At 42.8% G+C, this 14,924-nt stretch overlaps 1 long non-coding RNA gene across 1 annotated transcript in view; it reads left to right on the top strand.

Annotated features, from left to right (window-relative positions):
- The window catches only part of LOC122494468, an 81,546-nt gene that overhangs the window by 5,192 nt on the left and 61,430 nt on the right, over nucleotides 1-14,924 (top strand). The window contains exon 6 of the long non-coding RNA XR_006300174.1: nucleotides 13,944-14,034. This is a non-coding gene — a long non-coding RNA (uncharacterized LOC122494468). The remainder of the gene's footprint in view (nucleotides 1-13,943; nucleotides 14,035-14,924) is intronic.

Raw genomic sequence — 14,924 nt, 5'->3', positions numbered from 1 at the left:
AACCACTCTGGGCCTTTGTTTCCCCATCTGTGAAATAGGAATAATATTACTAATTACTTGTTAGGGTTGTTGGTAGCGTTAAGTGAGTGATACATATAGAGAGGTCGGAACAGTGCCAGGTAGAGGCAAGCACTAGATAGTCTCACAGTTAATACTCTTTAGTCCCTCCCACACAGGCCCAGCCTCCTGTCACCTCTCGGCTTTTCCCTCCTTCCTTATTTTATGAATAGTAGTCCAATGGCCACTGTTTGCTATTGGAACAACCCTAGAGATCTTGCCTGTCCTCTCCAACTAGCTTGCTTCACTATTTCATCCAAATAGATCTGTTTTCCCTTTAGAGAAATTCTGAGAGATAAAAATCGCCGTATGTGGAACTGTGTTTTAATCATTATTTCTGAGGCATTTGTGGCAGATGGAAGAGGTGGTGGGATAGGACCCTATCTGGAGTGGTGTATGCTCATTCGGGAGCATATGGGGATAGGATGGGAAAGATAGGTTGGAGCCAGATGGCCATTTGAAGGATCAGTAGGGTATTTCTTCAGTACATCTCCCCACATCCTTTGTGTTTGATGGCAGCCTTCCATGCTATGGACGCCTGGTCGTGCCTACCAGCCCACATGGGGTGAAGTGGGCTTCCACACTCTCCTCAGAGCACTCTGTATGGTGGCAGGTGCCTCTTCTCACATATAAGGCTGGCTCTAGAAGCTTCCACACTCTCCTCAGAGCACTCTGTATGGTGGCAGATGCCTCTTCTCACGTATAAGGCTGGCTCTAGAAGCTTCCACACTCTCCTCAGAGCACTCTGTATGGTGGCAGGTGCCTCTTCTCACATATAAGGCTGGCTCTAGAAGCTTCCACACTCTCCTCAGAGCACTCTGTATGGTGGCAGATGCCTCTTCTCACGTATAAGGCTGGCTCTAGAAGCTTCCACACTCTCCTCAGAGCACTCTGTATGGTGGCAGGTGCCTCTTCTCACGTATAAGGCTGGCTCTAGAAGACAAGTTAGTGGATGTTAACCGAGAGATTAATTGGGCTTAGGTCAAACGTGGAGATTCAGAAAAAAAATTTTAGATACAGAAGCCTTAGATAAACATATACAAAGACAAAGAGACCCCCAGCCCATCTGGATCCAAGGCAGGTCCTGGGCCTGAATGCTCTCGTAAGATTTCCCAGACCCTCGCTGCCAGAGTTTAAATGGCTACAGCCCTGGTTTTCTCTTCTGTGAGGCTGGACAAAATAATTAAACTCTAGCAAATGGAAAATTTCTACTGTGTGGGGTTAGCATTTTCAGCTCCAGAAACCAAGCACACTGAAAGCAGAGGGTGACTTGGCATAGGGTGACCAATACCTCAACTGGTCAGTAGTCTCCCCTATTAGTTCGTTTAGCTGGTGACCTTGTCTAGAACAAAGAGCTTCTAGCTGGTCACCTCTGGAACAAAGTCATGCTGAATGGGGCTTAAAAATATTTTGGGGTTTCCTTTTTGGGGGGGTTTAATGAGTCATTGCCGTATTTTACCATGAGTGTTTATAACCAAACCTAAATGTGCGTTGGGTCTTGAATCTCCTCCCACAACTATTTCCTATTTGTTCCCAGAAAAATTCCAATGCCAGATTTTGTCATAGCAACCAGAGGCAAATATCAAGACAGCAATAAAGAGCAAACTCGGGAAAGGGTTTCCTTCCAATGTGGCTTGAGTTTTTGTAGGGCGTCCACCGTCTGGGTGAAGCCCTTTACGAACCGCAGTGGTTGGCCCCAGAGTCCCTCGTGGGGGGATCTAGTGGAGTCCAGCTTTACTGACTTCCAGGACCCGCCAGGAAAATACATCTCTCAGTTTGCTGAGTCTGGAAAAACCGACTTGCTTGCTTCTCAGGCTTTGCACCTGTTGTGTGTTGATCTTTATTTTTGTACGTCCAAGTTTTCAAAATAAAGGGTATTGAATTATTATCGTTCCATCATACATTTCTTCTGAGGATTAAAAAAAATGTTTTTTAACATTTATTCATTTTTGAGAGTGAGAGAGACAGAGCATGAGTGGGGGAGGGGCAGAGAGAGTGGGAGACACAGCATCTGAAGCAGGCTCCAGACTCCGAGCTGTCAACACAGGGCCAGATGCGGGTCTCCAACCCACAAACTGCGAGATCATGACCTGAACTAAAGTCGGATGCTTAACTGACTGAGCCACTTAGGCGCCCCTCTTCTGAGGATTTTAATAAACAAGCATATTTTTTATTCCCTAAATGGTCCCCTCAAATCTTCCCCAAAGAAGGCAGGGTGTATATGAATAAGCAAACAAAACAACAAGACATGAGAGACTTCCAATACCTGCTCACAGTGTTCCTTGTACTGTTCCTTTCTTCTTTGTTGCTCTTGGCATGGTGGTGCTATGAGGTCAGACTCTTTGCCCATATGTAAAATCATCTCTAGTTTTCCACAATGCAGCCTTCTTGCTGAAAGTGCTTTTGAGTTTTGTTTTGTTTTCTTTTGAGAGCACGCACACACATGTGAATGTGGGTGGGGGTAGGGGGAGGATGAGAGGGATAGAGAGAGAGAGAGAGCGAGAGTGAGAGAGAGAATCCCAAGCAGGCTCCATGCTCAGTGCAGAGCCCAATGCACGTCTTGATCTCATGACCCTAGGATCATGACCTGACCTGAAATCAAGAGTCACTGACTGACTGAGTGACCTAGGCACCCCACCTTTGAGTTTTGAATCAGGTATATCATGTGTTGGTTCTGAGTAGCGGTGTGTTGGCAGCTGTTTAACAGCTGGATCTCAGCCTGGGGCGCCTGACTGGCTCAGTCAGAAGAGCATACGACTTGATCTCGGGGTCGTGAGTTTGAGCCCCATGTTGGGTGTAGAGATTACTAAAAAAAAAGAATAAATTAAAAAAAAAAGTTATCCTAACAGCTGGCTTTCAGAAATAGAATTGCCTTGCTTTGTGGAGTGTGCTGATGTCTGTGGTGTAAGTACTCCCCCAATGGTCAATTTCAAGCTGCTAAAGTTATCTTACGAATGAGGAGCTGGAAAAAGATGCATACGATCAACTCTGGGGAGCTGGCTGCACCAAATAGTACTGATTCTGTGGACTACGCCAGGGGTTCTCAACCTTGGTATTGTTGACACTTTGGGCTGGATAATTCTTTGTTGTTGGTGGCTGTCTTGTGCACTCCACGGTGTTTAGCTTCATCTCTGGCTTCTACCTACTAGATGATAAAAATATCCCCCTCCCCACCCAAGTTATGGCAAAAAATGTCTCCAGAGGTTGCCAGATGTGCCCTGAGGGGCAAAATTGATCCCCAGCTCTGGGCCACTCTGCGTGGATGGTGTTTAGAAGATCCGTTCAGCGGATAGTAGACTTTCACCAACTGTTCTCCATGAACCATCCTTAACATGCACCTGAAGAAGTTCTCTCTCTGCCTTTTGGATGTGGTATTTTAAAAAATCAGGCTATGCTTCCTTGAGGAGTCTTAAGAAGAGTGATGCCACGAAGAATTAAGGCACCAAGACAAAGCATGGCCACTAGGGGAGGATGAAGATAATTCCATGTACTGGATTCAAGAACAGAATAGATTACAATGGACTGTCCCCTTGTCCAGGCTTGTCTTGATATGGATGAGAATGGACACTCAGAGGTGAGCAGTGGCTTGTCCAAGGGCATAAAGCAAGCTGTGGATGTGCTTGGGAGGGTGATGTGGTAAAAGCCTCTGTGACATGCTAGGAATTGGAACTGACACCAACTTGCAGCTATGAGTGTCTTACAGGTAGGCTTTACAATGTTAGGTTTTGATGGCCATATTTGACATCTCCTTGTCCCAAACCTTCCTCCCCCTGCCCCTAAATATCTGCTCAGGCAAACCACATCGTGATGAGGGACTTCTGTTTCAGGCAGAATTAAATTCCCATCAGCTTCAGAAGGGAGTAGTTGATTCAAACGTTCTATTCAGGAGCTGCCTGTCATTAGAGAACAAATGTTGAAGATTGTCACTGATTTCTCTCTCCTTCCTTCCACATCTGCCTTCTCATTGATGAAGTATCTCAGGCCATTCTCAAAGTGATTTAAGAAAAGGACTTGTAGAAGAAACAGACTTTCAGTAAAAATGTTAAGGCTGCAAGATTAATGTGATATGAACTAAGAAAGCCCTTCCTAGTTAGCACTGAAAATGTGTTTTCAGTGCACAGAAGTGCCCGGTGAGAAAGGAAGTGTTAGGGAGGGATTATTTTCATCAGCAGAGTTCCTTGGCTTTGGAACTTCCAGTGAAATTAGGGCAATCATATACTAGTAAGTCAATACATTTCAAGTGCCAATAAATTGAACTTAATGAGGACAAGGAGTCTGCTTTTATTAGGAGATTGAATAAAAATGAAAGGAGTGCTTTGAATAGTGGATCTTTGAGAACACATCAACATTTGAAAAGAATTAAGATTTGGTGATTTTGTATGGAATAATTCATCGCTTCACTCTAGATTAGTTTTTTACAATATGAAGTACTGGCCTTCAAGAAAATTTCCCATAACCAAAGTTCATTGTCATCACCTCAGTCATCTCACCTTGTCCTTTGCTCCTTTCCCACCAGGTCCAAGGTGATCATGCAAACCAACCCCATGGGGTTGCCTTACACTGTCCTTCCCGACTTCTGGGCAGTGTGGGCCAGTTGGATTTTTGCTTTCTTTTCCCAGAGGACAATTCAGCTTCAGCATCTTAATCTAAAGAGGTCACTAGTACAGTAGTGTTAAGGGTGGTTAGGGATAGAAGGGGGAGGTGTTTTGGGTTGTGGGCAGGATTTGATGTGACTCTGTAGGGCACACCCTGCTCAGGGCTGCCCCACCAGTAAAGGCCTCATGTACGATGGGAAGAAAATTTTCTTTATTTGGCATGGCTCGTGAATTGATCTAATCTTGTTATTTTTTTTAATGAAGAAGCTATCTACTCAGCAACTGATAACTTTTTTAAAGACCAATTAACACTTTACTGTATCATCTTTTGGAAATGTTTTATGCATACCTTGTCAGGAACTTTACACAAGGCTCATTGTATATCTTGCCAAATTACTGTCCAGAGTAACATGCCAATATACACCCCTACCTACTGTATAGAAGTATCTTGATTATTGTAATTAAAAAGTTAATATGTTAGGAAGAAATCTCTCTTTTATTTATTTTTTATTAGAATTTATACAACTCTAATGAGGTTGATTACCATTTTGCATGTTGATTTTTTTATTCGGACTTTATATTTTTAGACCAGTTTTAGGTTCACAAAAAAAATTGATATGGAGGTAAAGAGATTTTGCATATACCCCCTACCCCAACACATGTGTAGCCTTCCCCATTACCAACACTCACACCAGAGTGGTGTATTTGTTGCAACTAATGTAGCTACATTGCCACAACATCATCACCCAGAGTCTATAGTTTATAGCTTGTTCTTGGTAGTATAAAATTTATAGATTTGGAAAAATGTATAATGACATGTAACCGTCATTATGGTATCATATGGAGTATCTTCATTGGCATAAAAATCCTCTGTACTCTGTGTGAAGAGTGAATAATGGGTATACCACTCTATTTCACCTGTCCTATTCATCTATCATTCCCCCTCCCAAACCCTGGCCGCCACTGTTCTTTTATGAGTTTTTTTTTTCTCAAAGTAGAAAAGGTAGGAGCAATAGTTTTCAGTTCTAAGGAAAGGTCCTAATGACCTTCAAAAGCCCTAGGAACTGGGGGGGGTGCAAAATTGAGGAGAAAATAAGGAATTTGATAGATAATATCTGCCCGTGAGCCAACATCTGACAGTTCCAGACCTTAACTGTGCACTCTTGCAATGTTACCCACCCTACAACAGCATCACCAAGAGATGTCAAGACATGAGAAGTCGTGGTCATTGGAAACAGTTTCCAAGTATCTGTCTTACTATACTATTCCTTCTAAAGATTCCTTTGTGCCAACTACTTGTCTTTGTCATGTGATCCTTGCTGGCTCTGCAACACAGATGTGAAAAGTGAAGAAAGCATGCCTTTGGATTTCATTTCTAAAAGCAGAAAAGACATAATTAACTTTGGGGCTTTTAAAGTACTAATAGTATTCCTTATATGTATCCAGAGCCGTATGTAGAAATAGATTGAAAGGATGGCATGTACATGTACATAGCTCCTTACTATAAAGTGGTTAAAACTCATGGGCTTCAGGCTGAGCTCTGGGGGTTCATTGGACACATGGGACAGGATCTTATACTCAGTTGTAGACTGAGTGCCTTGCTTTTGTCCATTTATTGAAGACTAAATCAGGTGTTGGGGGAGCCACTCACCCCATCTTCACCCATAATCCTATTTTATTCATCAAAACAATGCAGTGTACTGTGAGTACTTGGGGACAGAAATCATAGCTTTTTTTGTATCCTCAGTGCCTAGCATAGTGTCAGGCATGTAATAGATTCTTTTTTTAAGTGTTTTATAGCTTTATTGAAGTATAAGTGATATAGAATCAACTGCACATTTTTAAAGTTTTCCATTTGATGAGTTTTGATACATGTATACACCCATGAAACTATCACCACAATCAAAATGCTGAACATATCCATTGCTCCCAAAGTTTCCTTTGCAATTCTTCTTCCCTTCCTCCCACTGTTCCCAGACAACCAAGGTTCTGCTTTCTGCCATTGTAGATTAGTTAGTATTTTCTAGAATTTTATATAAGTGGAATATAACATTTTTATTCTTTGTTGTCTGGCTGTTTTCAATCAGCATAATCATTTTGAGATTCATTGATGTTGTTCCATATATTAATAATTTGTTCCTTTTTATTGCTGAATAGTATTCCATATTCCAATAGTATTCCATTCCATTCATAGTAGGTATTTAACAAATGTTTGTGGCATTACGTTGAATTGAAAATTAATTTTGAAAGTGTAATTGGGGGAAGAGTGAATAATGGGGATACCACTCAATTTCAGTTGAATAGTCCACTTAGGAAGTCAAAATAGAAATCAGGAGGTGAGTTGGCATGGTAGAGACTTTTATTGTCTTCCAGTACCTGTTCTCCCTTTTTTTCATAGAAATGGAATGCCTAATTTGACACAGAATTGTCTGGGATAAAGACTACATTTCCCAGCCTTCTGTGCAGCTAAGTGTGGTTTTACTACTAAGTTGTGACCAATATGATGTAAACAGGAGGGGTATGTGAAACTTTAAAAAGTCTTCTTAAAGGAAGGGCAGTTCCCTTCTCTTCTTCCTCCTTCCTGCTGTCTGGCACACAGTCATAATAATGTCTGGAGCTCTAGCAGCCATTTTGGATCAGAAGGGGTCTTAAAAATGGAAGCCACCTGGGGCAGAGCAATAGGTAGAAGAAGCCTCGATCCCTGAAATCATAGAGTGTTGTGCCAGCCCAGGGCTAACTACCTCCAGACTGTGAGAGAGAAATACATTTTGATCTTGGTTAAGCTTTTAAAAAAGTCTCTTTTGTGTTTTATGTTTTTTGCAGCCAAAACAGTCCTAAATGATACAGTTAGCAAGGATAGAGTTTGAACAAGAGGGAGTTTGATGTTGCTGAAAGGTCAGTTACATCATGCTAATGTGTCCGTCTTCACTTTTAAGGATTTTTCTGAATAGAAACATGGCGTCAGCCTTTGGAATCTCTTTTGGTGAGTTCTGGAGAAACACTGACAAATCATTGTGACCCATTCTGCTTTTCCCAACCATGCAACTCACTCACATTGATATATATCTATCATTAACATTTTAGATTTCTCAAAATTGTAACTTGTTTTACATTTATTTACATTTAACTTGGTGAGTCTCTGGTGAGACATGAGGTTAGCCTAATCTCATTAAATTTTTTTTTTTTTTTTTTTTTTTACAAATCATACTTATGGTGGCTTATTTGGAAATGCTTTCTGTAGCTGTCTAGTCTCATATATCATGTATGAATTCTTGTTATGCTTAATTCCCAGGGATGGTTTGACTTGTGGCTCTCCCTCTTTTTTTTACATTTGAGATATTTCAAACATACAGAAAAGAGTGTATGTCCCGATGTCATTTATCTGGCAAACATGACTGTAGAACAGTAGCTGTCACTTTATTTATGGATTTAGCAGCAGAACCTTCTTTTCAAATGGTCCTGTATGCAGAGCTCCATTACATAAAACATATATCAGAACTTGTCTGGTTGAAGTGGGAGTGGAGGGCTCGGAGCCTTACTGGGTAAACATCTCTTTGCCTGTTTCCTCCCCCCACCAAGGAGGCCCCTGAGATGCGCTCACAGGGCATGAAGGCCCTCTGGGAGTGGCTGAAAACCACAGATTCAGGATATGTTCAAGATCCTGAAAGAAAGTAAGCAAGAGGCTATCCTCTGATCAGTCAAAATACATGACACAATGCCCAGTTTCAAGCCCATACATTTGGTTCATAAAGGAGCCTGTAGGACTGCTATTCAAATCTCTGTGCTCTTTTTCTACTCACAGTTATAGCAAACTTTGTAATCTGGTTTCCCAGTCATGGAAGAATAGAACAACTCAGAGGAGGAAGACAGACGGCCAGACATGACTGTGGCTAGCAGTGAGACCAATGAGAGAAGGCAAGAATGTTTTAAAAAGACAAATACAAGGCATTAAAAACCACCTTCTGAGGTCATTTAGGGTAAATGTCATCTTCCTAATACGTTTCAGTGGGTCACAAAGGCATGTTTTTATATATTTGTGCATATATTTATATATGGGTATGTATTTACATATATTTAGCAAGAGCGGACATATATATAATATGTATATATATATATATATATATATATATATATATATATATATATATAGTATTTTGCTTAGTGTTTATGAAAATGACCCTGAGAAAGAGCCTCACTTATCTTTTATATTGTACATTCTGTCTTATAGTAACAACTTATTGAGATGTTTATTATGTGCCAGGTACGTGAATGTCTTTGTGTAGTTAACTTATTTAACCCTCACCACTATTTATGAACTAGGGACCGTCCCCGGAGATGCAGAGAAGTTAGTCCCCTTGCCCAGTGTCAGACAGTGAGCATGTGGTGGAGCTGGGATTCAAACCCAGGCATCCTGGCTCCAGGGCCCGTGCTCTTAATATATGCCAGTATCTTAGGAGAATTTCCAATATTGAAACAATAATGTGCAAGCATCCTGTGGCTAGCAAGATTTTCAGTTGTCTGGAAAACCCATTTATCCCTGTGAGTGGAAAATTTGTCCTCCACCAATCCTGGGTATATGGAAGAACACGTTGAATTGAAACTGGAGTGCACATCTCCTAATGTATCTCAGTAGCTCCCTCTGCCATAGGGCTTTTCACATTTTTTTAAAAAATACTTATTTATTTTTGAGACACACACGCACACACACACACACACACACACACACACAGAGTGTGAGTGGGGGAGGGGCAGAGAGAGAGGGAGACACAGGATCCGAAGCAGGCTCCAGGATCTGAGCTGTCAGCACAGAGCCCAACACGGGGCTCGAACTCATGAACCGTGAGATCAAACCTAAGCTGAAGTCAGACGCTTAAGCGACTGAGCCACCCAGGCATCCCTACCATAGGGCTTTCCAACCTGAGTGGTGCTGAGTAACCAGGAAATAGTATCCCGCGGTTGCACTTGACAATGGAAATGAAACACGTGGACCAAACCACCTGCATGATGGTTGCATTTCCTCTGTAGTATTGTCATCTTCCTAGTGGCTCAGGAGGTATTTTGGAGTTGACATAGAAACTCCTGTGTTTTTTAGAGGCATTTTCTTTCTGGCCTGCGTTTATATAATGTGGTGGAGGAGTCAGAGGCTTCAGGCTTCAAAAGTGAATCCTGTTTCAAGTTGTGAAAGTACCAGGATGTGGGGTACAGGTCCTCAGGTGCTGGGATTGGCCTGACTTCATGGCCAGCCTCAGTTGCTGTCCTTTGCGCTGTGGGTTACAGAAATTCCTTGGCTTTCCCCGTTGTTAAGTTTGTAGGGGTGGGCTTATCCACCTTTCTGGAATGAAACACCAATTCAAGGGAAGCTTCTGATTGTAAAAGGTCTACCCTGTCCAAAGGGGACCCAGAAGCATATTTTCTCATAGGGCTGGTACCTTCGTCAGTTCAGGCTGCCGTAACAAGATACCCCAGGCTGGGTGGCTTCAACAACACACATTCGATTCTCACAGTTCTGGAGACTGCGAGTCAGATCACAGTGCCAGCATGGTTGGGTCCTAGCAAGAGCCCGCTTCCTGGTTTACAGATGGCTGCCTTCCCACTGTATCCTCACATGGTGGAGAGATCATTTCACTCATCTTTCTTTTTATTTTTTTCAAATTTTAAATGTTTGCTTATTTATTTTTGATAGAGAGAGAGAGAGCGAGAGTGAGCATGCCGGAGCGTGTGTGAACGGGGGAGGGGCAGAGAGAGAGGGAGAGAGAGAATCCCAGGCTTGAGGCTCGGACCCACGAATCGTGAGGTCATGACCCAAACCAAAGTCAAGAGTCAGATGCTTAACCGACTGAGCCACCCAGTGCCCCACATGTTTCTTATTGAGAAAGGATTTTATTATCCCACCACGAGGGCTCTACCCTCATGACTTAATTACTTCTCAAAGAACCCACCTCCAAATACCATCATGCTGAAGACTAGGGCATAAATATATGAATTTTGAGGGTACACAAACATTCAGCCCATAGCAGTTGGAGTGTTAATTGGTTATACATTCCCCCCTCGGTTTTATTTTCATGGTGGCTGTAAATAGGTGAGTCATGCAGCAAATCTCACACACGCATACGTGTGGTCCATCAGCCAGGCTTTAAAGCAATTCATTTCCTTTCTTTTTATTTTAAGAAGATAAGTCCAAATAAAGCAAATAAAAATGCTCAGCACATTTGCTTTAGCTGTTAGCAAAATCCAATTCCTTATAACTGTTAATCACACCATATTGTTTCAAGCCAACCCCATGTAAATGCCCCTTTCCCATACTTGCCTGCCTGCTGAACTCCTATTTATCTCACAAATCCCAGTTTCTCTGTGACCATTTTTGTGCTTTTCTGAACACAGAACATCCCTCTATTACAGAAAATATCTCATGAAGTAATTATTTGTTGCGTATCCACTGCCCTGAATAGGGTATGAGTTTCATGAAGGTAGGATTCATAACTTATAGATCACCATGCCCTTGTACAGGTATATGTACAAGGGTCTTCTAAGATTCCCAAGGCCCCCAAGCTTCCCACCTTCCTGGTATACACACCTCCTTGAATGTGAATGGGACCTGTGAATATGAAGGGTGTTGCTCCCCTGAGTAGGTTACATTATATGATTAAGGAAAGGGATTTTGCAGATATACTGAAGTTTCCAAATCAGTCGATTTAGAGTTAACCTAAATGGAGGTTATCCTGGTGGGCCTGCCTTAATCAGGTGAAAGACCTTTAAACCAGCCTAGACTTTCCCAAAGGAAAAGATTCCCCTTCTGGATTCAAAGAAGTCAACATCCATGTTTTAAGAGCAAGGACCCACACAACAAGGACCTGAAGTGGCCTCTGTGAGTTGAGAGCAGTTCATGACTGACAACTCTCAAGAATATGGGGAGCTCTGCTATGTAGCCACAAGGAAGTGAATTCTGCCAACAAGTCAAATGAACTTGGAAGTAGATGGTTCCTTAGTCAAGCCTCCGGATGGGAATGTAGCCTGACTGACACCTTAATTGCAACCTTATGAGAGCCTGAGCAGAGACCCAGTTTAGCCATGCGCAGACTCCTGACCCATGGAAACTATGAGGTAGTAAATGTATGTTGTTTTCAGCCACTAAAGTTGTGGTAATTTGTTATGCAACAATAGAAAACTAATACAGGAGGCATTTCTTAAATGTTTGTTGAATTTAATCAGGGAAATAGAATAGTTCAAGTGAATCTTTGCTGAAGTTTTGGCCAATTTTAAGAATGTAGACACTGTAAAGAATTGCTGTCTTCTGATGAGTCTTCTACCCGTCCAATCAACTTCACACACTTCCAGGGTTTCCATAAATATCAGCTTCTGATTGTCTGGAAATAGGAAGTGAGATTCTCTCCAGCCGTCTTTCGGCATTCTTGGGAGATAGATTGGCTAAAAATTGATGTTGAAATGAGACCACCATCATTTTTCAGTCTGCTCACTATGTACAGAGCTCAGGATGATTAGAAAATGTAAAACACATGTGAACGGCTCAAACCCCTTTAGTTAAATCACATTTACATAGATCAGTTTTCCCGAAGGACACAAGTTAGCTGAACTTAAGCAATTAAAAAAAAAACAAACCCCAAACTAGAACCTTTTGCTAAAGCCAAAAAACATGGATGAGTTAAAGCATATCAGATGTAATGGTTTGTTTTGAGAAGTGTTTGGTTGGTTGTCTATATGTGTGTGTGTGCGTTTAAGGCAGATAGAAAAACAGAACTTGCAAGATCTTTGGCTGCCAAGGTAGAAACCCAGTATATGGGGTTTAGTTCCACCAAAGTAGTTGATACCATCAGGATCACCGGTGACCCAGGTCAGGGACGTGCTTCTGGCTCTCCATTACATTCCAGAGCCACTGTGGGGGCCGTGGCAGCAGAGGGACTGTGAATGTGGCTGAAAACAAAATTGGACCCACCCCTGGCCTTGGTGTTCCAACCAGAGCAAGTTTCTAGGACCTTGATGTACTACCTCGGGGGCCTCTCCTTGCTTTTCTGCCTTGTGGAAAATAAGAATAAACTTTTTGGTCCTAGAACCTCTTCCTTCCTATTGACATTTTCAGTTCTACTTGCCCTTAGCTAAATGTAGCTTCCTATTTCTAAGAAAAGAGCCTGAAGGAGCCTTTTGAAGTCCTCACAGACGGTCTCAGAAGGCTTCATGGGCAGCAAAGAACTCCCAGCAAACTACAAGTTGATGAGTTAAGTGTAAACGGATCAGACACATATGGATTACATTTTTGGGGAAATACACACGGGCTTACAATGTAAAGCGGGGCAGTGGGGGTGGGGTTGGGGTGGAGAAGAGAATGCTTGGAAAAATGTGGTTTGGGTCTTGCCAATTGCAAAATGTTAGAAACAAATAATTTGAGATGTTTTGCCCAACCTAGAGCGCGTCTGGATTCACCCTTTCCTTCTATTTACGTGCCGTTTTCAGACTCGACGTGCATGCCAGTGCTGGTTTGGGTCGTGGGTGGATTTTTTTGAATGCAGTTCTTTTGAAAGATGATTGCATGTGTAGCTTCTGAGTGTGCAGGATGGAGTGGTGTTGGGAAGAGATGGGCATTTAGAGATATCTTCCCGCCTCTGGGCCTAACTGTCCTAAGCCCCTCTGGTATATTCTACTTGGAGGTTCCAAGTCCAGGCTGTGCTAGTGGGGAAATGTGGCAGCATGAGAAAATTACTCAACCTCAGTCTCCCCACCTGTAACGTGGGGAGAATATTACCTACCCCAGGGCACATGGGGACTGAGAGGCTGTATAGTGTGGTGTTAGGAGTGTGAACTCTGGAGGAATATTCCTGGGATACCATCGCAGCTCTGACAATTGTGTGAACTTGGGCAACTTCTTCAGCCTCTCTGTACCTCAGTTTCTGTTCACCTGTATGATGGGGAAAATGTTAACACCCACCACATAGACTTGCTTTAAGCATTAAAAGAGTTATTCCACGTAAAGAACTTCGCATGGTGCTGGGCACATGGTAAGTGTTTGGCAAATGTTAACAATTGCTATTGTTGCTTATAAATTCTCTTGTTACCTTAAGCCTTGGACATGGTAGAAAATAAGTCAAATTCACCTTGAGGCTGAGGACAAGGACAATTACAAGGATAAGCACCTTACTCTAGCTGCAGGGGTCTTCTCCGGATTATGTTCCTTTTCTTACTGCTTCCGTTTATAGATTAATTCTCTAGTTCTTCCACCCCAGAATAAGAAGCAGGTAAATTTTCCATTGAAACTTAGGCTCATCTTTTTCTCCATTCTAGGGAGGATCCTTTTCTCTCCTCTGCTGTACCACCATCTAGCATCCAGAGTAACCTAATTCAAGAGCCCAACTAAGTCATCCCGGAGTGTGAGGTAACTCCCGGGACACACATGGAAGGAAGTCATGAACTTAGTGTTGTTCTGGTTTAATGCATTGCTTCTCAATCCTTTTCACACTTCAGGATGAACTGGGGAGCGCTAAAGAGATAATAGAGGTTTTGAGTGTGGAGCTTGGGGATTAATACATTTAAAACTCTCAGATGCTTCTAATGTGCAGTGAGGGCTAAGAGCCACTCTGGCGTAAGCATGAAGAGTGGTCATTGTGGGTGCTTCCCCTGGTCATTTCTTTCTTTTTTTTTTTAATTTTTTAATGTTTGTATTTATTTTGAGACAGAGAGAGACAGAGCATGAGCAGGGGAGGGTCAGAGAGAGAGGGAGACACAGAATCCAAAGCAGGCTCCAGGCTCTGAGCTGTCAGCACAGAGCCCGATGCGGGGCTCGAACTCACGAACCATGAGATCACGACCTGAGCCGAAGTCGGACGCTTAACCGACTGAGCCACCCAGGCGGCCCCTCCCCTGGTCATTTCTGACCCTCACCTCTTTTAACTCATTGGCCTGTCCTTGGAAGGCCAAACGGGATTTCTGTCGTCCTGATCTCTGACCTTCACTCAGTGGGCAAGCTTTCCTCTGGGGCTCTGAACTTGAGGTCTACAGAAGCAAGGCCACTTTGTCTCTGAACCCCGGGCAGGTTTTGGGTCAGTGCTGCCACCCAGGTGGTTGGCATCCCCACTCCCACCCCAGCGCGGCTCTGGGGGTCTTGTCTGAATCCATGTCTTCTTTTTCTGCTAACAAAGAGTGGTGGTGATGGTGATGGTGATGGTGGTAGCAGCGACGGTCATTTGGGGGTGGTGGAGGTGATGGTGACCATAATGGTGGTGATGATGGTTTGGTGGTGATAAAAGTTCAGTCAAGAAAGCAGAA

The sequence above is a fragment of the Prionailurus bengalensis genome, chromosome A1 (genome assembly GCF_016509475.1).
Source record: "Prionailurus bengalensis isolate Pbe53 chromosome A1, Fcat_Pben_1.1_paternal_pri, whole genome shotgun sequence".
NCBI classification, from domain to species: domain Eukaryota; kingdom Metazoa; phylum Chordata; class Mammalia; order Carnivora; family Felidae; genus Prionailurus; species Prionailurus bengalensis.
This window is presented reverse-complemented; position numbering and strand designations above follow the sequence as displayed.